This window comes from Desmodus rotundus, chromosome X (assembly GCF_022682495.2).
Source record: "Desmodus rotundus isolate HL8 chromosome X, HLdesRot8A.1, whole genome shotgun sequence".
In the NCBI taxonomy this organism is placed as follows: Eukaryota; Metazoa; Chordata; class Mammalia; order Chiroptera; family Phyllostomidae; genus Desmodus; species Desmodus rotundus.
The window spans coordinates 92,074,984-92,101,081 of record NC_071400.1 but is presented as its reverse complement, the minus strand read 5'-3'; the positions used below and the strand labels follow the sequence as shown (position 1 = coordinate 92,101,081).

At 43.3% G+C, this 26,098-nt stretch overlaps 1 protein-coding gene across 4 annotated transcripts in view; it reads right to left on the bottom strand.

Annotated features, from left to right (window-relative positions):
* The window catches only part of RAI2 (retinoic acid induced 2), a 79,790-nt gene extending 53,968 nt beyond the window's left edge, over positions 1 to 25,822 (bottom strand). Inside the window, exon 1 of one of the 4 annotated variants that reach the window (XM_045203189.2) lies at positions 25,773 to 25,822. The gene's annotated coding sequence lies outside the window, so the exon portion shown is untranslated. Of the gene's footprint in view, positions 1 to 6,559; positions 6,962 to 7,168; positions 7,371 to 25,772 lie in introns of those variants that run through there. The other 3 variants (XM_024569954.3, XM_045203188.2, XM_045203190.2) reach the window with 3 other exon arrangements.
* Positions 25,823 to 26,098: the final 276 nt, after the last annotated feature.

The following is a 26,098-nucleotide window of genomic DNA, read 5'->3' as shown; positions in this document are numbered from 1 at the left end:
CAGTTATCAAAGGCAGAAGATCCAATTGTCTTTGAAATCTAAGGTTGGCTTACATATATGTCAACTAAGAACATATTTACTCCTTTCAGAATAAATGAAATAGGGTCTCAATCTGAATCTAGGAACATTAAAGAAACACTGTGACAATGGTGGGGGTAGGTAACATACATTTGAAATGCATATTTCATCAGCCTAAATGGATGGAAATTAATATCTCACAAAATAAAATGAGTATCTACTTATGTTCCATACAAAACCAAAATCAATACATTGTATCTTACTTAACCTGCAATTAGAGTTCAAAAAAAGAAAACTAAAACAAGGAAATGCCATTCTTTCCCATTTCTTGCTAGCTGGGTACACTTTTCTGAGCAAGAAGCATTAAAACACAAACAAGCAGACAAAAACCTTTTTTTAAAGCAGATTTTTCCAGAGCATAAAAGGCTTCCTGAACCATTCCATTTTATTTACTGTAGATTCAATCAGTCTTTAGTGAGCAAAAGATGCAGCCCATTCTCTTGGTTATGCCTGCCTGGCTTTCCAAATGCCCTCAAAACGGGGATGATGAATCACATACCTTGGCCCCTACTGTCCCATTAATAGTAAGCAAAGAATTCCACACAGCTACACAAGACTTTCTGCCTGGTGTGTGTACATGTGTGTATGTTTGAGTGTGTGAGTGCCTGTAGGGGAGGTGTCTGTGTGTGCGGGGTGGGGGGGAGTCCTTCAGCCAGTTGTTTGCACACAGTCTTAAGAGCAGGTATTGAGATTCTCTAAAATTTCTTTAGTCCTAGAACATTCTGTGTGGCTCTGCAGTGTCCCCAGCATGAGGATGGGCTTTGGCGAGGAAAAACGTATATACCTGGAGTCAGCCTAGAGCTTCCAGGCTAAGGAAAGAATGGCTAACACTATACCATTTTGGCTCTTCCAGGCCACCGTTCCTTTCTCTGAATTACATAGCCAAAGTTGCCATACATACAAAGACAAAAATAAAAACAACAACAAAATGCCCAACACACCCAGTCTTGGCTGCCAGCAAGGCCTGATTCTGCTTCTGAAAAGGAACAGTTGCTACAGTGCAGCTGGAGGAGCTTTTCCAGGGGACTGGTAATACCCTGGCTGTTAATGAATTATTTTTTGCCGGAATGTCGGATTCTTCCTGTGCTCCAGTAAACAGTCTGCTTTTGCCATGGGAAACAAAACCATCTCCTTCCGAGGAGCTCAAGGAGGTCAGCCAAGGGTTCCCCTGTGGGAGCAGCCCCCTTAGGAGCCAGAGACACAGGCACCTAATCTATAAATCACCACAGCCCTGAATTCATTATTCTAGCTCTCTTTTTCTCTACTTGGGCCATACCCAGGACCAGGGAAGGGCCCAGGGAGACCCACAGTGCCACTGCCACACCCCCTGAACTGTTCCTTGGACAGGTTTCCTCATCTTCAGTACCACAACGTGTGAAATTGGGCTTCCTTGCATGTCTCTCTCACAGAAACTATATTTATCTCCTTGCTCTTGCTTTCATCAAGCTGTCAGATGACTATGTGTCCCTTTTTCCCTTTCTCTTCTTTAAGATTGGCTCCAGCCCCAAATAACCCACTCTCAGTATTAAAGTGTCTACCTGGGACAGTATTCTCCAAGCACAAATCTCTGGGAGGGACATTACTTGATCAGATATCAGGGAAATCAGTTGCTCAGGTAGGAGACAACTCTTCAATGGACAAGGACATGGGCCTGGGGGAAGGAAAGGGGTCACTTTGTTCCAAGCCAGCCCTATCCCCACCCCCACCTTGCTCTCTGGTCTCCATTAAGTTTCAGGAGCCCACATTTCTAACTGAACTTGACTGAGCAAACATGCTCATTGGAAGGCTTGATGGGGAACTTCCAAAATGGCACCTTAGCTATCAAAACTCTAAGTTGCCTGATGACAGCCTGCTGTGGCTACTACATCAGCCCCATGTCTCACATCTGCCATAGAGATGGAGTGAATTTATGCCCCCCCCAAACATCTGGAGGTGCTGTGAAGTTGAAGGCACGGGTTGATAGTTTACTCTGGAGCAGTGCTGTGTGTAGTAGAAATACATATGTAATTTAAAAATTTCTAGCAGACATATTAAAAAGGATTGATTAAAAGAAACAGGTGGCATTAAATTTAATATTATGGCTTATTTAAACAATATATTCAGCCCCAGCTGGTGTGGCTCAGTGGATTGAGCACCGGCCTGCGAACCAAAGGGTTGCCAGTTCGATTCCCATCAGGGCACGTGCCTGGGTTGCAGGCTAGGTCCCCAGTAGGGGGTGCTCAAGAGGCAACAACACATTGATGTTTCTCTCCCTCTCTTTCTCCCTCCCTTCCCCTCTCTCTAAAAATCAATAAATAAAATATTTTTAAAAACCAATATATTCAAAGTATTATCATTTCACCATGCAATTGATATAGAAACTATCAATGAGGTATTCTGCATTGCTTTGTTGTACTAAATCATAGAAATTCCATGCATATATTATCTTTATACCTCATCCTACTTTGGACTAACCACCTTTCAACTGCTCAATAGCCATATGTGACTAGTGGCTACTGTATGGAACAGCAGACATAGAACATTTCTATCATCATAGAAAGTTTAATTAGATAGTGCTGTGCTAAAAGACCAAACCATCTGTGGTAAGAAGAGTGACAGGTGACAGCAGGATGCACTGTAGAGTTATTGGAGCTAAGAATTATAGCAGAAATGGGAACTGCGAGGATTTTGATGTTCTAGGAGACACTAGCCCGACCACTAAGTGGAGAATAAAATGAGCTTTTAGAAAGGCCTAGGTCCCATGCTTGCTTGCATGGTGAGTATAGTCATTACTGAAGCTGGTTGAGCTGCCTCCATCTTAGCTCTTCCAATCTGTTTAAGGCAGGGAATGGGACAGAAAATCACCACAGTCAAGTATGTTCTTTCAATAACAATTCTGGGTTTGCAATCTAATTTGGTGAAGCAGATACAGAAACATGATCAAATTATGTACATCTGTGTCTGAGCATGCATGTGTGTGTTCTTGGCTGGAGAGAGGAGAGTCATGGGAGAAATACAGAAGCACTAACATGGACACCAAAATCACCTCCTCATCAGTGGTTGTAAGAACACAGGAGAGCAGTAGCATCAAGGGGCTCATCAAAAATTGTGAGCCATGAAGGAAATGCCCTGAGTCTAGAAAGAATAAGATGATGGGCATCTAGGCAAACAATCAGGCGGAAAAAAGGAGTGATAATGTGAGGCATTCTCCAAAAACAAGAGCTGCCAACTATACAGCAAAGATGTCACCCTGATCCCTAAATCAAGCTTACTTCAGAATCCCACACAGGTTTTTTTGTGTGCAGGGCAGAGTGCAATTAGCCGTTTCCCTCTCCCCTTGAGAGCCTCCTTCTCTGAGGTCTTCCTCAGATTCTGATAAAGAAGGCAGCAGAGTCAAAAACACCTCATATATGGATTCAAATCCTTGCTCTCCCAATGGCTCCAGAATTTCTAGGGGTTAAGGTCGAAATCTGGTTGGAATGGGCTAGGGGACTAGCTTTGACAATGCATTTGCATAGCAAGATCCCAGCTCATTTTTATTTAGAGTTTATTTATCTGAGACAGTTAAGAGTCAGAAATACCTACCCACCCTTTGGTCCCACAAGGGGCCTTGGATAATTACTTAACCTCAACCTTAGTTTCATCATCCACAAGGTGGGAATGCTATTGCCCATCTCATGTGGGTTTGTCAGCTTAGAACTGCTCCAGGCTACAACTGGAGCATGGCACCAGGAACTCTGAGTCCTCAACCAAACATTCATAGCTCTAGATTGGGTCTCCCTTGACAATGACTTACAGCTCCCTCCCCAACACCATTCACTCCAACAGCTCCATCATTTAGTCACTCAACTCTCATTTATTAAGCAACAATAGAGTATTGGGTATTCCAAGATGTAAAGGCACAGTCTTTCCACCTGAAATAGTTAGGGACTATTTGGGGTCTATCTACTTGACACATAAGCCCTGGGTCCTTAAGACTGGGACATAAGACATAAGACATAAGACATATGACATAAGAAGACATATGACATATGTCTTCTTAAGACATAAGACTGGGCTGCATCACTGGTAGTCTCCCCTCATCCTTAGGTACCATATTTTGTGAAAGCGTAGGATCTGAGAACTCTGGCCTTTGGGAGAAATAAATAAGAGACTTGGGAGAGAGGTAGAGGCACATGTTGCCCCTTTAAATCATAACCACTAAAGCCTGGAATCAGACATGCAACTGGAAATTTCTCTGAACCTCATATTCCTTATCTGTAAAATAATGTCTCTGTCATGTCATAGATTCCCACATGTGAAGTGCTTGGCAGACAGGGCAACAACACATGTCAATTCCTTTTCCAATTTATTTCCCTCCACTACCCTCCTCCCCAAAATCTAAGGTTAGGGAAGGAGCCAGAGAACAGAAACTTGGTATTTTCTGACTGGCGATTCACAGCACACTACATATGAGTACCTCCACATTCAGAATACCTCCGTTCTGGGGTCCAGTGGATTGGGGGAGACCATTGTAAGTAGGGCTGTATCTGTCTTCAGGTGCTATAGCATTCTCATCAACACCTGGTCACACACTTCCCATCCTTTTCTTTTTGTTTCTTGTCTTTCAGAGGCCCTGTCTCAGAGGCTTTGCTTTCTGACTACAAGATTTTTTTAATTTTACAATTCTTACCTAACTGCCCACCAACCAAGTTCTCACGGCGGCAACTGGCATCACCTGGAAAGCTGTTTTTGCTTTTAATCCCAGGCAGAGCCTCGCTGCTGGAGGTCTGGGGCTTCTTTGCACTGTAAGGACCCTCCCAGGATGGCTGATTGGTGCTGGTATCAAAGCAGCCAGTACCCTAAGTTCCAGTCTGACTTGGTTCACAGTGCCCTGGCCACCTTGTGGATGCCTCTAAGTGGGCATCTGTCAGGATGAGACACAAGTGACTATTTGCAGGATATTGTGTGTGTGTGGGGGGCGTGGTAGGGTAGGTGTAGGTTTGGTGGTGGGTGGGTGGCTTCTTTGGGCTTCTAAGGGGCAGAACTGGGATGACACCAGGCTTATGAATCTGTGCATTCTAGCCTACCCCCAGGTTTTGAAGGTGGCACAACTCCCTACATTACCCTTTCAGAAGAAACGCTAAGGACAAAATTGGGCGAGGGCATAACGCTGCTCTAGTGAGCAGGCTCCCACCCACTAGCCTCCCCACTGTCTTCCTCCCACATTGCCACTCCTCTACTGTAACAAAGGCAAATCACCACGCATTTTCAAAGTTATCAGAAGTCTCGTCTTGCTTAATCAACAAACGATTCTGATGACTCAAAGGGAGGAAGACAGGCATCCAGAAAACGGTGGGAAAGATTCCCTCGGCAAAGCAAAGCACAGCAAACCTTGCCCTGTGCATGCAATGCTAAGAATCGTCTCCCTGCTGGCTGCTTTTCTCTCTGTTCTAAGGAGAAGCCTCCAAGAATCAGCTAAATAAAGGGATCACACCAGAGGATGAGAGAGAATGCTAAACCAACAAAAACAAAGACCCAGATGAAACAGAGCGGGCCACGAGAATCCGCGGTTATCAAAACTTTGACCGTATCTATTTATCATCGCTGCACACCCGGGCTCTGCGGAATATCATTCTGTTGATGTCACTTATCCCCAGCAAAATATTTACACATCCTTAAAAATGCCAGATGAGGGGGGCCAGCCTACGCACCGCCGCAGGCCGCCCCGTCGCCGAGTTTGGAAGACGGTGAACTGGGGGCACGAGGGAGGATGGTTCCTGCGGGCACAGGTAGGAGCTATGGACAGTTCCCGGAACAGGGACCCCAGCGCTGCGCCCTGCCCTGCCCACCTCTCCCCCACCTGACTCTGCAAGAAGCAGCCGCATCCTCGAGGTGGTGTCAGTACCTCCCGGTCCTCCCTCTGCCTTTCTTATTGATTAAGTTCTCAAACCATTGTTAAAGCCGAGTTGCTTTTCCCTGGAAAACTGGGCTGAATTCATTAAGCTTCCCCATGCCACAAAAGGAATATTCATAAAAGTTTGGCAGGCAGAAAAGGAAGCTGACTGCATGCCACGGGGTGGGTGACAATTCGTTCCTCCAAAGCCACCTTCTTCCTCCCTGCCCCATCCCTCTCTCCATCCATCCGTCGTACCCAAAACCTACTCCAGGGACTTCTGATAGGAAAACACAAAGCAGCAGCTGTTTGGCAACATTTCTACCCCTCGCCGGCAACTGTGGTGGGATGCCATTTCCCCACCCAGGCGGAGCTTATCCGGAACAATAGTCGGGCTTTAAACGGCAAACAAGCGAACACACAGAGCACAACCCCAACCCCGAAAAACCCAACAAGGCGAGAAGCAATAACTCCCTCCGCAGCAAAAGGCACCACGGAAACGCACGGAAAAATGCAGCGAGAACGCTGCTCGGTACCTAACATGGCAGAAAGCCCGAGCCGGTGCGGCCACCCGGAGTGTGGGCATTGGGGGGCAAGAGGGCTCTCGGGACGCCGACGCACACTCACCCGGCTCCGGGAGGATGCGGGGCTGGCCAAGCGTCACAAAGGCGAACCCAGCGCAATCTGGCAAAACCCAACTTTCCACCCGGCTCGCCAGGGCCTCCAGATACGTCAACAGAATCCATCTTTCGAAGGGCCTGGAAGGCGCCGGGTTTTCCGGGCCGGGGCAGAGAGACAGAGCCAGAGGCAGCCCCGCGCGGTGCCTAGGCGCGGAGTCTGCCGCGCGCCGCCCTCTGCGCCGGGTGCCAGCGCCGCCGGCGGCCCGAAACCCACTTCGGGGCCCCAGCCCCGCTGGCCGGCGCCGCCTCCTGGGCAGTCCCCGGCTCCTTCGGCAAGTGCACGGCGCCAGGAGCCGGAGCGAGAGCGGGGCCCGGAGACGCCGCACTAGTAGCGGCCTCCGCCAGCTTCCCCCGCCAGCGTCCCCGCCCCCGTCCGGCCCTTCCCCCTGGCCCTGGCTGCAGGGCGCCGTCCTGCCCCCGGGAGCAGGCCCCTCCTCGGGCTCCAAGCCCCGCCAGGCGCTCCCAGCCCGGCGCGCCCCCTGCGTCCCGTGGCAGGTCAGCACCGAGAGGGCGGGTGGGGGGACCCCGGCCCGCACGGGGGCGCCGCGCCCGCTACCTCGCAATCGCAGCCGCCGCCTCCAGGAAGCCGCGGGGTGGTCGCGGGTTGTGGGAACTCTCAGTTTGGCCTCGCCGCCGGCCTCCAGAAGGGGGGTGTAAAGCGGTGGGAGCCGCTGTCGCCGCTGTCACCCAGCTGCTGTCGCCGCCGCCACTGCCGGTCGTGCGTGAGCGTGTGTGCGCCTCTGTCCGGGCGAGTGTGTGACTGCGTGCGGCGCCGGGGCTTTACTATATACACCAAGGGGTGGGAGGAGGCGGGGAAGGGGAGGGCTTGGGGGAGGTGGCAGAGGAGGGGGATCAGGAGGGAGGCGAAAGGGTACCCAGGGAGCCAGCAGCGGAGGAGGGACAGGTGATCTCGCCCACGGGGAGGGCGTGGCAGTGGGTGGCGCGGGCTAGCCGCAGAAAGGGGCACCCAGAGCGTAGTGTGGTGGTCGGTTGTAGGACGCCTCGGAGGGCCAGCGGAGCGGGGACCCTGCCGCCTCCCGGCAGGCTAGGGACCATTCCAGACCCCAGGATGGAGAGGAGAGAGAACAGAGCCCAGGAGGAAGTGACAGGCTGATGGAGGTGGGAGAGGTGGGAAGGGCCCAGCAATCACCTTCTAAAATGCCAACTGTGATCCATGTCGAAGATCCTTCTCACTAGGTGTGAAATTATTAAAGACAAAAATAGTCCAAGGACATAATTTCATTTCATTTCCACGTAATTGCTCGAGAGGTGATTCATTTATTAATCTAACATTTTTTAAGCACCTAGTGTTTGCCAGACACTGGGCTAAGAACTGGAGTTACAGAGATGATGAATATATGGTTACTAACCTGTATATATATAACTGGTATCAGCAGCACTGTTGATCATTTTAAAACAAAATAAAAAACCTAAATAGTATAAATTTTTTTTAAGAGTGCAAAGGAAGCAACTACATTGGTTTAATTAATCCCTAAAGGTGTAAAGATTTTTTTTCTGCTCATCAAAACAGGGTGAAGATATTTGAGACAGAATGGCAGAGCAGAAATAACTTTAATTACAGCAGAGAGCAGTCTGAACTTGACTGTCCTTTGTATGTTCAAACCTCCTCTTGTCTCAACACTGTGAATAGTAACCATGATTTAACCTCTTGCAGAATTTGGGGTGGTCAAACAGAAATACATAGACAGCAGCCTGGCAAGTTTATAATTAGCGTGGGAATTGAAAGGCTGTATTCTAACCTTGTGTTACAAGCATAATGTGGTAGAAAGCAGGGCCACACTAAGACTTTCATGGACACTTTGCCTTTGTGGACCCCTTCATAAAAAATGGTAAGAATTACATTTTTTCAATTGCTTTGGTATAAAGATGAATATATTAATATTATATATTGAAAATTTTCTTCAACCTAAAAGATCACTTTTTCTTCTGATTTTTAAAAGAAATTAAAACATTTCCATGGGCCCCTAAAAGTATTGTGGGCTCCAGGCACTGTGCCTACTGCCCCTAACAGAGAAGTCAGCCCTGATGGTACCATTCCTTAATACTGAATTTCCTCTTTTCAAAATAAAGAGTTAAATTAAGAAGTACCCAATCAATATAAGGGCAGAAAGACACATAGTGCAAGTTTAAGATTTGATAATAATGAATATCAACAGAAAGGACCAGTTCTTATTTGTTTCAATCAAGCTCTTGAGTTTTAAATGAACTCTGAGTAACTAATGACACCTGTGGAGATATTTGTCCGTGAATATGTCTTTAACCACTTCAGTAACCAAAGACTTCCTCTATGAATCCCATAACTGTTCTCATCAGGTATGTGAGAGCTCAGTTACCAGGACATAGCCTGAATACAACTAAAGATCCAGCTGGGCAATTATAATGGGGCAAGTTCATAGATGAAAGGTCCATAAAGGTTTTGTGTGTATTGAGGGGATATGTGTGTACAAGGTAGGGATTGATATCCTGGAAGGGAATTGCTAGACTATTTCTTTTCTTGGCCTCATCACAACTCTGGGTTAATGTTTGATCCTCAATGGCAATTGTGAGTCATATTTGCTGTCCTTTGAAGTGCTTATATTTTCAGGAAAAACTAAATTGATTCAGAATGATGCATAATAAACAGTCATCATGATCCCCATTCCCAAATAAATATATAGTGGCACCCCTTTGTATTTTCATTGTGGCTGCCCTTGCAGAGAGAAAAGAAAAAGAGGAGTTCAGAAAGAGAAGGTCTAGATTGGAATGGAGGAGATCTTTTGGGACAGAAATAAGGCATTAATATGGAAGAATTATGTTCATACAGTTAAAGGGATGGCTAAGAAAATGGAGGTAAGAAAGGACATGCCCAACAGAAGGAAAGAATGAAAAAAAAAAAAAACCACAAACCCAAAATTTCCCAGAGTTGCTCAGGATGATTTTCGAGATCTGTAATTCTAATATTTGGTGATTTTAAATAAGGACTGAAAAAATTGCCTATCTCAGGTCTGATTATTTTATCTCTATCCTGCTTCTCTAATACAGCATCTCCTCATAATCTAGTTTTCATATACTACCAGATGGGCGATTCACTCATTTACCCAATGAACATCCTTTAGGCACCTGCTGTATGGCAGTCACTGAGCTAAGGACTGTGGTTAGAGAGATGGTTAATGGAGGGTTGGTGACCCTAAGGAGCTCATAGGCCAGTAAGTAAAGTGTTAATAATACAGTGTGACACTGTGGTATATGAGGAGTTATAAAATGGGCCAGGTGAACACCAAAGGAGGGGCCTATCCCTGTCCTGGGAAGGAGTAGGGAATGGCATGGGGCAGGGCAGCAGAAAAGATTGAGCGGAGAGGGTGACAAGAGCTGCACACTGAGAGATGAATAGGAGTTTTTCAAAGTAAAGGCATTACAAGTGAAGGCAATAGCAGGCATCAAAGCTTGGATATAAATGATGCTGCAAGTATTTTGTGAGCCTAGCGTAGAGTCGGTGAAGAATAGTGGAAGAAGGGGGCAGAAAGAAGGTAGGGGTAAGTTGAGGTCCCTGTCTGTCCTGTAAAGAAGCGTTTTGTAGTCAATGAGGAGCCATTAAAGGACTTGAAGCAAGCGAGTGAGTGACCAGGGAACATTTGGGTTGAGGAATGATCACTACAATGGTGGGTGTGAAGCACTGATTGGAGAGGGGTGAGATTGGCAGCATGAAAACCAGGTGAGAGAGACTGGCGAGGCTCAGAGTTTGAGTCAGGGTAGTGCCAGCAGAGAGGAAGAGTTGGAACTTGAGTCAAGTGGTACTCAGAACATAGAATTGACAGGACTTGATAATGGAGGAAACAATAAGGAGTTATGGTGACTGACACCTCACTTTCTGATTCAGGTGACAAGGTGGGGGGGGTGTGGTCAGTGAGATACAGGTCCCTGGGAAGAGAGTCAGATTTGTAGCTGGAAATGATGAATGCTATAGGTACCTCAGAAGCAGATCCTGAGACAAGGATTCGAGTGCAGAAAGTTAATTTGAAAGGTGAAGGAAACACTACCAGGGGTGTGTGGGAGGGAAACAGAGGGCTGACACCCAATAGGAGGTATGTAATCAAGGCCAATTACTACCATGGGCAAGTGGAGCTTAATACTGCAGGCAAACTCTTGGATGTGATACAAAACACCCACTTCAAAATTGTCCCACTCAGAGATGATGATTTTCTGACAATTTCAACCTGCCACCCAACATTGGCAGAGGGTCCTTCTGAGGTTTAGGGAAAGGATACTGGCTGGCAGCTTAGATGTCTGCAGAGTACATTGAAATGGTAGTACCCAAGGGACATGGGTGGAGCACTGTCAGTGTCTACAACAGAGAGTTCTGGTTGGACATCTTGAGTTGGAAGTATCTGTTGGTTAGCCACAGAGAAGTCCAGTAGGCATTTGCAAGAGCAGGTCTGGAATTCAAAAGTGAACCTGGAGACCTAGATTTGGTAGCTGTTGGGACCTAGATGTTGGTTGAACCAGTGGGTGTTGATGAGCTCTGCAGAACACACATGTGACTTAAGTTGATGCCTGAGCTCATCACCCTTTACCAAGCCAATGTGATTTTATCTGATCCGATGTGCATAAACATCATTGTGAATTTCTCCAGGAGTTCCTGAAAGCCCAGAAGTTGTAATGCCAGAATGTATCTGGGGAAAAGGGTCCATTGCTTTCACAAAAGCCTTAAGGAATCTATATTTGACTGAAGTTGAATAATGTATTGAAAATGGAAACTTTTTTCAAAATGTTGTGGTCAATCATATTTATAGATGATTGAGTGACTGAATGCAGCTGGGCACTTAAAAACATAATCACAGTGAAAAGGGATATATACAAGGGAAAAAACGCAAGGCGTAATTAAAGTACACAGGACTGAGATCAAACCTAGGCTCAGGGGAAGAGGATGGAAACCATTCAGAGAAACAGTCCAGCAAGAATAACATTTTTAGCTAAGTAATAGTCAGAGTCCATGGGGTAAGGGAAAGGTTTTAACTATTTTGATAGAACAGAGACTTCTTTTTTATTTTATTTTTAAACTATATTTCATTGTTTTTGGTATTACAGTTGTCCCAGTTTTTCTGATGTGGTTGGCATGGGGGCTTCTGTATTCTTCTTTAGAGGTTTCATATGAACTATATTATGCCCTGATTTTATCCAAAGGGCATAATAGAATTCATATGAAATCTTTGCTAATTTTAGCAAGACTGAATCAAAGGATATGTGAGTTAGTCCTTCAGTTAGGCAATCAACAAGCATATCCCAAGCAGCTATTACTTTACAGTAGTAAGCTACATGCTAGAACACACAGGGTAATAAAGTACCGGCCCGGACCTACACTTGACAACTGAGAAATTGTCAAGAGTCAGAAGTGGGCTCATTATAAAGGGCTCTTCCTGTGGCTGCTCCATTCTGCATTCTGCATTTCTCTTCCCTAACAGAAGAACCACAACGTTCAGGTATCCATCCCTTTCCTATAAAACCATAGGCCTTAGAATTTGATCCTAGTTTTAGGGTTGAATCTATCTGATCTGAAGCAGATGCATCTCTCCTGCTATAATTTGGACCATATAGATGAGAGGAGAGATTTGCTGGGGGCATTAAGAGTAAGTTCTTACTCTTCCAGGAGAACCTCCCTACTTTTCCCAATGAACATGAAGATAATGAAATCACATTTGGAACTGGCAGTAAAAACACAATGTAGCTGCCCTTACACTTGATTATCGAAACTGGAACACTATTGATGGTGAAAGGGATTGCTTTTACTAATTATGTAAGGGCCTAAGCCATAAACTGGGTCTTTCAGCAAACCAGGATGGATGATAACTATTATGCTAGCAGCCAGGCCTAGGAGGAACCTGATGCTCTCAAGGCAGCACAACAAAAATAGACAAAGCACCTGGAATTCTGATGATGTTACTGAATTGATAGAACAACCAATCACTTCTGAAACCACCTGAACTTGCACTTCCTGTTACATAAATTATTGCATTGCTTTATAAGTTAAACTTCTTCAAGTCAAGTCTCTACTGCTTGCAATTGAAAGTATCCTAAGACGTATGTGCAGTTGCATGATTGCTTTTTTGTTTTGTTTTGGTTTTAGTCCCAGATGGAGTGAGGGCCTTCTGGAGTCAACAGATGTAACAAAAACAAGTTGAGGGGAGGAAGGTCAGGGACTGGTATTTTAATCTGACTTTAGAGACAAGTGAAGGAAATCATCTAAACTAGCACGTGGTTGGGCTGAATCTGGAGGCCACTGTGCACGTGGCAGTTGTCACTGGATCAGCACCTTAGAGGCACACTCCTGCCTCTGACAGGGTCCAGAGTCAGGGGCATTTATCTTTGTCTCCTGCTGTCTCACTGCTCTGTCTGAGTGGCTTTGAACCAGCTCTTTCTCTCTGTGGACTTGGAACCCTTATCCCAGCAGCAGCCATCTTCCCCCGATGTCATGTCTAGCCTTTCTGACTTGACTGTACCGGGTTGTACATCTCCCACAGAACCTGCCCTCAGTAACTAATGGTGGAATTCACGATTATCGGCCCTCACATCTGTGGTCTCTTACTCCAGAGGAGCTTCAATATCCCTTATCTTGCCCAAGTCTTATAACCATGAAACACACCTTCCTTTTCTCTGTGGAGGGAGGATGGGGACAGAGGGGGTTTGGGGTTGGAGCCATGTGACTGCCGCCTGAGGCTATCAGGCTTTAACCAATTCAATGGAGAGCCTTGCACAAGCCCAGCAAGAAGCCAGGCTGCATGAAACAGAGTCGAGTCCATACAGCTCACCAAGAAAGGACTAGAAACAAAAATTATATCTGGGAGACAGATTTGGAGTCAGGGGCATGAAATAATAAGGCAGTGGGTTTGGGCTAAGTGGAAAATAGACCCGAATTTGGTTTTGGAGAGGTGAATTATTTTGCCGCCTATGGCGTCACTGTGGTTGAAATACAGGCACAGCAAGGACCAAGGACAGGCTCGCTCAGAGACGACCCCCTACTACCCTGCCTTCCAACAGGGAAAATGATGCTCACAGAGGGGCAGGCACAAGAACCGCACACACACGCGCACGCGCGCACACACAGACACACATACACACACACACACCTACACATATCGAGTCTTGTTCTCTTTCCCGGTGTCAGTGTTACTTTTTCCTCTCTTAAAAATTCATTCACAAATAGGCCCTGGAGTAATCAGCAGTGACAATGAGAATGTTATCCCAAACAAACATTAAAAATAGCTGCGGAGACACTCCAAGGCAGGAGTCTTAATGTTAAAGGGGACAACAAGCAGTGGCCCCCCAAATCCCCAATCACCGAAACTGCAGGCCCCTGTGCCTGGCACGGGGTGAGGGCAAGAGTCTATCTCTGCAGTTGTCTCTTAGAAGAAGAGCTGCTGAGGACTTTCTCAGCCATCGAGCCCATGGACTGCTGGAAATGATTAACTCTCCCATAGATACACCCTACTGATCCAGCTAGCACACAGTGTATAAACAAAGGAGAATGTGGTCGTCAGTTTCACAAATGGTCAGTGTCACAAAATGCACTGCATGTTCCCACAACCTTCAGGGGTGGGTGATGGGTCAGGTTCATCCTGATTCATGTGGCAGTAGGTTTCTCTCACGTAATGGACAAGGTTTCTCTTGCCATAACTGTTAGAGGGGGGAGGAGTTGCAAGGTCACCTGTTTCTGAACAGGACATTAATCATATTGTTTTCTTCAGTTAAAAGAATTTCTCAAGTTATAGATTTTTGGGGGCCATTTTAAAATCATTCTTATTTTCAATTTCACTTGGCATACATTATTATATTCATTTCAGGTGTACACCCCAGTGATTAGACATTACATAAGTTACTAAGTGATCATCCTGATAAATCTCACACCCACCTGGCACCATAGATAGTTATTAGGATATTATTAACTATATTCCCTATGCTGTACTTTACATCCCATGACTATTCTGTAACTACCGATCTGTACTTTTTAATTCGTTTTACTCCTCTCCCCCAACCCTCCTCCCATCTGGAAATCATCAAAATGTTCCCTATATCTATGAATCTGTTCAGAATTTTATGATTGGAACAACTTTATAGAAGGAGGAAAAGAGAGCATGAGCAAAACCTCTCTTGCTAGGATGGCTAGCCGTTTTTATTGCTGTCCTTTGCAAGTCTGGCCTCACTTTGCCAGGTCAACATCCAAGTGTTCTCATGAGACTGCTCCCTGTCAGCCCCTGCTTCCTCAGCCCCTCTCAGGGGACTCCTGATACTTTTCACTGCTAGGATGATCCCTGCCCAATTTCTGAGCCCGGCCACCCATGTGCTGGATCTGAGATGAAGCTGGCCTCTCCCATTAGAGGTCCTCATGTTCCTGAGGCATCACTCAGCCACATAGCATTCTCCAGTTGTCCTCTCCATGACCCTCTCCTTCATTGGCCCAGCCCTAGGAGTAGGGTTCTGCGTCTGTTTCTCTTCATCGCTCTCACTCCTTCCTTTGGAAATGTAGCTCCACCACCTAAACCCACTTACCAAAGTGTCTCCATCAATCTGTGAAGCTCACATTGCAGTCTGCATGGTTTCTCATTCACTGAAGCCTTGCCTTAAAAAGGAACTGTCACAAAGCTTGACAGGACTGTTACATAAATGCCAACCTGTGCCATCCTGGATTATCTCTTTCAATCTCTTCTATGCCTTCTATTAGATGATAGGTCCTTGTTGAAGGTTTATAATGACTGTTTTTTCTTAAGTACAAACATTTTACTTGCAAATACAGGTGACCTTTTCAAAACTATAACATTATTGCTTTAGAAATACTGTATAATGCACATAATTTATTCCTTTCAAAAGGATTTTCATTATAGTTAAATTTGGTTAAAAATTAAATATAGGAGTAAAAGGCTATTCTATCTTCATGATAAAAATTCAGTCATAACCACTTTCAATGATCTGTATATTCCCTTCAAGTTTTTCTCCTTATAGCTTTTACTCCAATGAAATAATATTACCTATGATTTTAGTCCTGCTTTTATCTCTTAATATCTTCAAGTAATAAGCACTTCCCATAGCATTTTAATAATAGTACATGATAATAATAAACATTTTCAATGGTTCAATAAACAATTACATTAAGTGGATTCATCACCATATACTTAGCTTTTCCCCTCTTGTTGAAAGTGTGGGCTATTTCCCAATTCTGCTGTTGTGAAAAACTCTACAATTCATAACTTTGTATATATTAATGTTCTCCATTAACAATTATTTCTCAAAATAAATACACAGCTATAGTATTTCTGGGGTAGACACAGAAACATTTACATGTTTCCAATCTGATTTTACAACTCCCTCTTACAACTCCAAACATGAGCTCTGACAATACTTGCTTTATGAATATTCATCAGCTTAGGCCAAAATATTTCTCATTTTCTATTAAACTATATTTCACTGATTACTTACATAGGCAGGTCACTCTTTTATTTTTAAATTTTTATTGTTATTCAACTACAGTTGTATGAGGCAGGTAATTTTTATTTGTGTGCTTTCTACTTGCATACTTAAGAGCATTGGTAGTTTGTTGCTTTCATTCACTTATTAATTAAATCATAGTGTTGGCATTTTATTTATATGTCTTTTATTTAATACAAAATAAGTGAATGTCATAATAGCAACATATAAATCCCAGAAATGGTATTACTGGATCATATGCTAGTTTTATTTTTAATTTTCTGAGAAACCTCCATCCTGTTCTCCATAATCTTTCTACCAATTTACATTCCTACCAACAGCATAGAGGGTTCACTTTTCCCTACAACCTGGCCAATATTTGTTATCTCTTTTCTTTTTTTATAATACCTGTTTTAATGGATGTGAGGTGATATCTCATTATGGTTTTTTTAAAAAGATTTTATTTATTCTTATAGCATGGGAGGAGGGAGAAAGAGAGAGGGAGAAACATCAATGTGTGGTTGCCTCTCACACACCCCTGACTGGGGACTGGCCCACAACCCAGGCATGTGCCCTGACTGGGAATCAAACTGATGAGCCTTTGGTTTGCAGGCCAGCACTCAACCTACTGAGCCACACCAGCCAGGGCTGTCATTGTGGTTTTGGTTTGCATTTCTCTGATGATTAGTGATGTTAAGTATTTTTTCATATACCTGTTGGCTAGTTGTATGTCTTCTTTGGAAAAATGCCTATTCAGATCTTTATGCCCATTTTAAAATTGGGTTATTTGTGGGTTTTGCTATTGAGTTGTATGAGTTCCTTATATATTTTGGATATTAACCTCTTATATTATATACCTTCGATAGGTGGTTTGGCAATATTTTTCTTCCTTTCCGTAGGTTGCCTTTTCATTTTATTGGTTGTTTTCTCTGCTGCCTAGAAATGTTTTAGTTTGATGTAGTCCCATTTGTTTATTTTTGCTTTTGGTGCTTGTGCTTTTGATGTCACATACAAAAAATCATTGCTGAGGAGTGAAATACAAACACTATGATTTAATTAATAAGTGAATGAAATACAAACAGTGATTTAATTAATAAGTGAATGAAAGCAATAAACTACCAATTCTCTTAAGTATTCAAGTAGAAAGCACACAGAACCAATGTCAAGGAGCTTTTCCCCTATGTTTTCTTCTAGAAGTTTTACAGTTTCAGATCTTGTATTTAAGTCTTTAATCTGTTTTGAGATAAGTTGTGTGTGTAATGTAAGATTTTTATCATTTTACATGTGGATATCCAGTTTTCCCAACACTGTTTATTGAAGAGAATATCATCTCCCCATATGTATTCCTGGTGCCCTGTCAGAAATTAGTTGTCTGTATATGTGTGGGTTTATGTCTGGCCTCTCTATTAAGTTACATTCGTCTATGTGTTTTTATGCCAGTATCATACTGTTTGATTACTGTAGCTTTGAAATATAGTTTGAAATCATGAAGTATCATGCCTCCAGCCTTCTTCTTCTTGCTCAAAATTGTGTTGGCTATTTGGAGCCTTTTGGCTATTTGGGATCCATTTATCCTTTAATGCAAGGGTGGTTCAACATGCAGAAATCAACAAATGTGATACATCACATTAACAGAATGAAGGATAAAAACCATGTGTTATGTCAATAAATGTAGAAAAATATGTTACAAAATTTAACATTGTTTTGTGATAAATTCTCTCAACAAATTAGGTATAGAAAGAATGTACATCAACATAATACAAGCCATGTATGACAAGTACACAGCTAATATCATATACAACAGTGCATGATTAGGAACAACATGAGGGTGCCCAGTCTCACCACTTCTATTCAACATAGTACTAGAAGTCCTAGATAGAGCAATTAGGCAAGAAAAAGAAATAAAAGTCATCTACATCCTGGCTAGTGTGGCTCAGTGGATTGAGTGCCAGCCTGTGAACCAAAGGGTTGCCAATTTGATTCCTTAGTCAGGGCATTTGCCTGGGTTTTGGGCCAGGTCCCCAGTAGGGGGTGTGTGAGAGGCAACCACACATTGATATTTCTCTTCCTCTCTTTCTCCCTCCCCTCCCCTCTCTTTAAAAATAAATAAATAAAATCTTTAAAAAAAAGAAATAAAATGCATCCAAAACCAGAAGGAAGAAATTGTTGGTTTGCAGATAACATGGTACTATATATAGAAAACCTTAAATACTCCACAAAAAAACTGTTAGAACTAATAAACAAATTTAGTAAAGTTGCAAGATACAAAATCAATATACAAAAATCAGTTGTGTTTCTATATACTAACAAAGAATTATCTGAAAATAAGGAAACGACCCCAGTTACAATAACATCAAAAAGAATAAAACACTTAGGAATAAATTTAAACAAGGAGATGAGTGATCTATACACTGAAAACTGTACGACAGTGATGAAAAGAAATTGGAGAAGACACAAATGGAAAGATATCTTATGTTCTTGGATTGGAAGAATTAATATTGTTAAAATGTCCATACCACCTAAAGTTATCTGCAAATTTAGTGAAATCCCTATCAAAATTCCAATGGCATTTTTCACAGAAATAGAAAAAAAATCCTCAAATTCATATGGAACCACGACAGGCCAAAAATAGCCAAAGATAACTTGAGAATAAAGAACAAATCAGAGAGTTTTCATCACGAATGGGTGTCGAATTTTGTGAAATGTATTTTCTGCATCAATTAACATTAATTCTCTATTTTTTCTTCTTTACTCTGTTGATAAGATATATTGCACTGATTTTTTAAGAGACTTCATATTTTTAGACTGTGATTTTCAAACAGTTCAGTCATTAGTGAAAAATTCTCCTGCCATAAGGTACCATGGGTGTGTTCCAAGGAGACTCATTTTAGTGAGATTTTTACTGCTGTACTTTTACTAACAGAGATTACAAAAATCACTTTTCAGGTACACGATGTGGAGTAGAAGTTGACACAGTAGGAGAACCAAGATGGCGACATAGGAAGACACACTGCGCCTCCTCGCACAACCAGAACTGACAGAGAATCGAACAGCGAGGGGGTCCGACACCAAGGAAATAAAAAATAAACATTCATCCAGACCGGTAGGAGGGGCCGAGACTGGCACCGGGGTGGAGAGGATTCGCGTGGCTGTGGCGGACCGAGACTGGCGGACTGTGGGATGAACGGCCCAGGAAGTCTGACCACTAGCAGGCCCTGCGGCCACACATCCGCGCAGATAAACCCCGAGAGGGCCGGACTCAGAGTGGCGGAGAACGGGGCAGGCAGAGCAGCGGGTAGACCCTGCGGCCCCACATTGGCGCACAGATAAACCGGACAAACGGCGGGGAGCAAAGCAGACCACGCAACCCAGGGCTCCAGCTCGGGGAAATAAAGCCTCAAACCTCTGATTGAAAACGCCCGTGGGGGTTGGGGCGGCAGCAGGAGAGACTCCCAGCCTCACAGGAGAGGTTGTTGGAGAGACCCACAGGGGCCTAGAGTGTGCACAGGCCCACCCACTCGGGAACCAGCACCAGACGGGCCCAGTTTAATTGTGGGTAGCGGAGTGAAAGAGTGAAATCCAGAGGAGAGTGAAGCGGGCGCCATTGCTCCCTCTTGGCCCCTCCCCCACCTACAGCGTCACAGCGCAGCGACCAGCGTTACCCCGCCCTGGTGAACACCTAGGGCTCCGCCCCTTAAAGTAACAGACGCGCCAAGACAAACAAAAAAAAAAAATGGCCCAAATGACAGAACACTTCAAAGCTTCAGAAAAAATACAACTAAGCGAGGAAGAGATAGCCAACCTATCGATGCACAGTTCAAAACACTGGTTATCAAGATGCTCACAGAATTGGTTGAATCTGTTCGAAAACCAGATGAAAAAATGAAGCCTATGCTAAGAGAAACAAAGGAAAATGTACAGGGAACCAATAGTGATGCGAAGGAAACTGGGACTCAAATCAACGGTGTGGACCAGAAGGAAGAAAGAAACATCCAACCAGAAAAGAATGAAGAAACAAGAATTCAGAAAAATGAGGAGAGGCCTAGGAACCTCCAGGACATCTTGAAACATTCCAACATCCAAATTATAGGGGTGCCAGAAGGAGAAGAGAAAGAACAAAAACTTGAAAACTTATTTGAACAAATAATGAAGGAGAACTTCCCTCATCTGGCAAAGGAAATAGACTTCCGGGAAGTCCAGGAAGCTCAGAGAGTCCCAAAGAAGCTGGGCCCAAGGAGGAACACACCAAGGCACATCATCATTACATTACCCAAGATTAAACGCAAGGACCTACATCCAAGATTACTGTATCCAGCAAAGCTATCATTTAGAATGGAAGGGAAGATAAAGTGCTTCTCAGATAAGGTCAAGTTAAAGTTCATCATCACCAAGCCCTTATTATATGAAATGTTAAAGAGATTTATCTAAGAAAAAGAAGATCAAAAATAGGAACAGTAGAAATGACAGCAAACTCACAGTTATTAACGACCACACCTAAAACAAAAACAAAAGCAAACTAGGCAAACAACTAGAACAGGAACAGAACCATAGAGATGGAGATCACATGAAGGGTTGTCAATAGGGGAGTGGGAGGGGGAGAGGGGGGGAAAGGTACAGAGAATATGTAGCATAGGTGATAGGTGGAAAATAGACAGGGGGAGGGTAAGAATAGTGTAGGAAATGTAGAAGCCAAAGAACTTATAAGTATGACCCATGGACATGAACTATAGGTGGGGAGTGTGGAAGGGAGGGGGTGGGCAGGATGGAGTAGAGTGGGGGGGGAATGGGACAACTGTAATAGCATAATCAATAAATATATTTAAAAAAAAAGAAGTTGACACAGTAAACAGTCCTCAGGGTGGGTCATTTCCTTCTGACATTGCCAGTCTAGTCTTTGTGCTCCAGTATTTTCCTTTTGTCTCTGCACATGGCCGTCCCTCGGTCAGGCATGTGAAAGTCAGTGATGGAGGGAGTGCACAGTCATGGAATGGCATTTACCAGCACAGAGCTGGCAGTGACTCACATTGCTAAATCTTCATTACTTTTACAAAATGCACCACAAAATATAATAAATAATCCACATTAAATTGCACTTATTAAAACATGAAAAGTTCATTTTATGATACAGCACCATTGACTAGGATCATTGTTAATTCTCAGTCATTTGTTAAATGGACTTGGATGGCACCCACTCACTGACACTAGTAAGAATTCAGGCGCTTTCAGTGATTCAGATGTGGAGTGCTGTGTCTGATAACATGGAATGCAGAAACGAAAGAAACTTAAATGTTCACTTATTTCTGCCTTCTGTCATTCACTCAACAGAACTATTGTGAACCTACTTTATGTTGGGCTCTGTGCAAAGTGTTAAAGTTTGAAGGACTAAAGACCTTGCCCTTGACCTCAGGGAGCTCTTATTAGAACCCGATATTTTGACTCAAAAGCCAGAGCCTATTTACCTCTTGCCTAATGGCATCATTTCACATTTTGTCCTAATTTAGGTGGTGATAAGGCAGAGAGATTACCTTATGGTAATTTTGTGACTCTTGCTTCAGCCTGTTGGCCCAACATTATTGACATCATATATAAGTGTGTTTCCAAAACTCCTGGGAACTAAGAAGCCTTCTTTCAGGGCTGGCATAGGCCATAACCATGTCTTCAACCTGCTACTGATGTTTTTAGCCTGCATTCTCCCAACTTTCTTTTTTTTTTTTAAGATTCAATTTATTTATTTTTAGAGAGAGGGGAAGGGAAGGAGAAAGAGAGGGAGAGAAACATCAATGTGTGGTTGCTTCTTGAGCATCCCCTACTGGGGACCTGGCCCACAACCCAGGCATGTGCCCTGACTGGGAATTGAACTGGCAACCATTTGGTTCACAGACTGGCACTCAATCCACTGAGCCATACCAGCCAGGGCTCTCCCAGCTTTCAATACATCTTTGTGTTAGAGTCTGCAGAGGTGTCCCTTCTGCCTTGAATTGCACCATGTACATCTGTCAGCTCATTAACAACCCGTTGCTGTGTGAGCCTAGTTTAATAGCAATAACACTGGGCTTGGGTTCAGGTGGTGTGGATTCCTGGCTGTGGCAGAGATGGACCAATGTTGTTCACCACACGTCCTTTCTCCTCTTCTTGGGCACACAGAGAGTCTTCATTTTCTAGGCTCTCTTATAGTTAGGTGTGGCGGTGTCTCTGAGTTCTGGCCAGCAGACAGTGAGCAGAAATTGTATGTAGCACTTCCAGGTCTGACTCATAGAAACTTGTCACATGTTTTCTGTCACACTCTTTTTCCTTCATGCAGACAAGCCACATGTTGGTGTTAGAGCCACAAAGTGTCAAGCACCTGGATCCCTGACTCACCACACATGGACCCCCGATTTCCCCAGTGAATAGGGGATACCTACTTTGGATTATTCTGGAACCCAGAAACACATGCCTATGTATGATGTCACTGACATTTTGGTGTCTTTAAAGTAGCTGCTTTTACCTTAACAAATACCCTGAACACCAATAGTTTTGACTCATTGTGTTACCTTCCGTCTACCCTCAGGCAAGTCAGCCTCTCAGAGTGGCTATAATCTCCTGTTGATGGGGATAATGAGGTAAGATTTCTTGGCCCCATTTTTCATAACAAGGGATTAAATGAGGTAACATTGGCAATGATACTTTGTAGACTACTGTGCAAAGGTAAGGCGGTGCTATTATTGGATCTTGCTCCCATAAGTAGCTAATACAATTCTTTCCTTTAAGGTACCTCAGTTTCTTCCCTAACCAAGCAACACTGCCTGTTAAGTGTACAGCTGGGGCTCTGGAGCACCTGTACTGCTTGACCATGCTTGGCCATATAAAACAGGGTAAAGGAGCCCTCAGACCTTGCTGACTCCCTCCAACATGTCAGACTGCAGATCACGCCTGCCTCAGCCAGGCCGCTGACTGTTTCTACCTAAGTGATGTCCCAGAACTTCCTAGGTGATGACCTCCTGACCGACTAATCCCTGTGATTGTCTAGGGCCTAATCAGGTGTCAGAACTATGAGTTTCCCAAGCTTTTCTGGATCCTTAAAGTTTTCACAAAAGTAAAGATAATATTGAGTGCTCATGATACACTGTTTTTGCATGTGTTACTCTCAGGCCATCTTCACAATCACCTAAGGAAGGAGACATTTTCTTATCCCCATATACCCAGTGCCCCCACATATGTATAGCTTCCACCATATTCAACATCCCCATCAAAGTGGTGCATTTGCTACAGTTGATGAGGCTACATTAACACATCATAATCACACAAATCCTGTGGTTTATCTTAGGTTTCACTCTTGGTGTGACAAATGTATAATGACACTATCTATCATTATAATATCATATAGAATATTCTCACTGCCCTAAAAATCCTCTGTGCTCCACTTATCCCTCCTCTGACCAACTCTTTGGCAACCACTCATCTTTTTACTATATCCATAGTTTTATCTTTTCCAGAATGACATATAGTTGAAATTATGAAGTGATTGGCTTCTTTCACTTAGTAATATCCATTTGCTTCCTTCATGTCTTTTCATAGCCTGATACATCACTCCTTTTTAGTGCTAAATGATATTGCATTGTCTGAATGTACCACTATTTACCCATTCAACTACTGATGGGCATCTTGGTTGCTTGTAAGTATTTTTTAAAAAATTATTTTTAGAGAGATGGGAAGGGAAGGTGAAAGAGAGGGAGAGAAACATCAATGTGTGGTTGCCTCTTGTGCCCTGCACCGGGACCCGGTCCACAACCCAGGCCTGTGCCCACACTGGGAATTGAACCAGTGAGCTTTTGGTTCTCAGGCCGGCACTCCATCCACTGAGCTACACCAGCCAGAGGGTTGCTTGAAAGTTTTTTAAGCTGCTATAAACATTGATGTGCAGGTTTTTGTGTGGACACAACTTTACAGCTCCTTTGGGTAAATACCAAGGAGTATGATTGCTGGATCCTATGGTAGGACTATGTTTAGTTTTGCAAGAAACCATCAAACAATGTTCCAAAGTGACTGTACCATTTTGATTCACACCAGCAATGAATGAGAGTTCCTGTTGCCCCACATCCTCCCAGAATTTGTTGTCAGTGTTCCAGATTTGGGCCATTCTCCCTTGTTGATGCTCCAAGATTCCTTCTTTTTATACATTCCTTTCTGCTTTAAGAACTTTCTTTAGCTCAATGTAACTTAATATTTAGGTCTGGTAGCAACAAATTCTCTCAGTTTTTCATTTATGAATATCTTGATTCCTCTCTACACCTAAAGGATACTCTGGGTTGTCAGTTCTTTCAGAACTTGTAAAATATTGTACCACTTCCTTTTATGCTCTATGGTTTCAGATGAGAAATCCATTGTCATTAGAATTGATGTTCCCTGATAAGTAATGCATAATTTTTCTCTGGCTGATTTCAAGATTTTATCTTTGCCTTTAGTTTCCAGAGGTTTAACTATGATGTGTTAGTATGAATTTATTTGAATTTTCCTGGTTGGGCTTTGCTCAAATTAATGTATCTGTGTGTTTTCTTTTGACTAATTTGGGTTGTTTTACATAATTATTTCTTCTAATATCTTCTCAGCCCCAATCTCTTTCCTTTTTTCTGGGACTCAAATGATAAGAATCTTTTATTGTTTCACAGGACCCAGAAAGTCTGTTCATTTTTTTCTAATCTATTTTCTGTCTTTTTCAAATTGGTTAAATTTTGTTTATATGTGCACAAGTTCATTGATTCTATCTGCTGACAAAGTTACTCTACTATTGAGTCCATTGAGCAGGTTTAACATTTTGGGTATTATATTCTTTGGTTAGAAGATTTCCATTTCATTGTTTTCATACCTCATATTTCTTTTATGAGATTCTTCTATATTTTCATTTATTTCAAGAGAATTTGTTATTGCTTGTTGAAAGTTTTTTGTTATGGCTATTTTGAACTCCTTGTCAGGTAATTCCAACATCTGATTCATCTTTGTGTTGGCATCAGTTTATTATGTTTTTTCACTGATGTTGTGATTTTCCTGGCTCTCGATTTTCAGTTGTATCCTCGCCATTTTTACTATTATGTTTGAGACTCTAGGTCCCATTCAAATCTTTTATTTTAACAGGTGGTCACCTGTTTAGGTTTAGCATGAAGGTCCTAACCTACTTTTGTGTAGTATGGTTTGATAATAACTTATTTTTCAGAGCTTTTGCAGTAGTTTTTGGTGTTCTTGGTTTATCTGGTACTGCTGGCATTCTCACTGGTCCCTGGTGATGCTGCCTAAGGGGTTGCCCTAGGGAGGGCCAGCTGATGTCTCTAGGGAGAAGAAAGCAGTCTCTGGTTCATAGGGATGAAGATTGTTTCCTGGGCTAGGCAGTTTCTTATGTGTGGCAGAATCTCTCTTGCCAGTGTCAGCCTGCTATTCCGTGTCTCCCAGTAGAGGAGGGGAGTCTCAGGTTTGGCAAGGAGGAGAGCACTTCCTTTAGCTGCCTGTTTTTAGTGGGGCTCCTGATCCATTCCCCTTGCAAGTGCTGTCAGGCTCACCTGGTGTTGTCTAAGAGCTCACTGCTTGATCTGGTAGAAGAATGAACCTACCTGGGCAGCCCTGTGTTGTTAGGTTGGGGGTCTGGGAATTTGCTGGTTAGGGGCATATAAGACATCTTGCTCAGTGTCATTCTTTCTGTCTTGGGATCCGAAACCAGCTTGCCTTCCTCTCCTTACCTTTCATAGTGGTCCTTTGGTTGCCTTTTAAGTTCTTTACAGGGTTTACAGTTGTACCTAGCAGAGGAGAGCAGAGAAAATGGGTCTAAGTCATCTTGTCCAGACCAAAATTTCTTTAAAATTTTTACTTTTTTATTTTAAAACTAAAGAATAATTGAAAAAAAAGATCATTGCGGTTATGTTATTGATACAAAAAATAATTTTGGCACAGAAATAAAGGGCATTTTAAAAAATGATCTGCTCCAGGTGTCAAATATACTAGCTATGCCACTGAGAGTGAACAAAGTGAGAGGAAAGATTAGAAAGATTGTTAAGAAGGGCCTTGG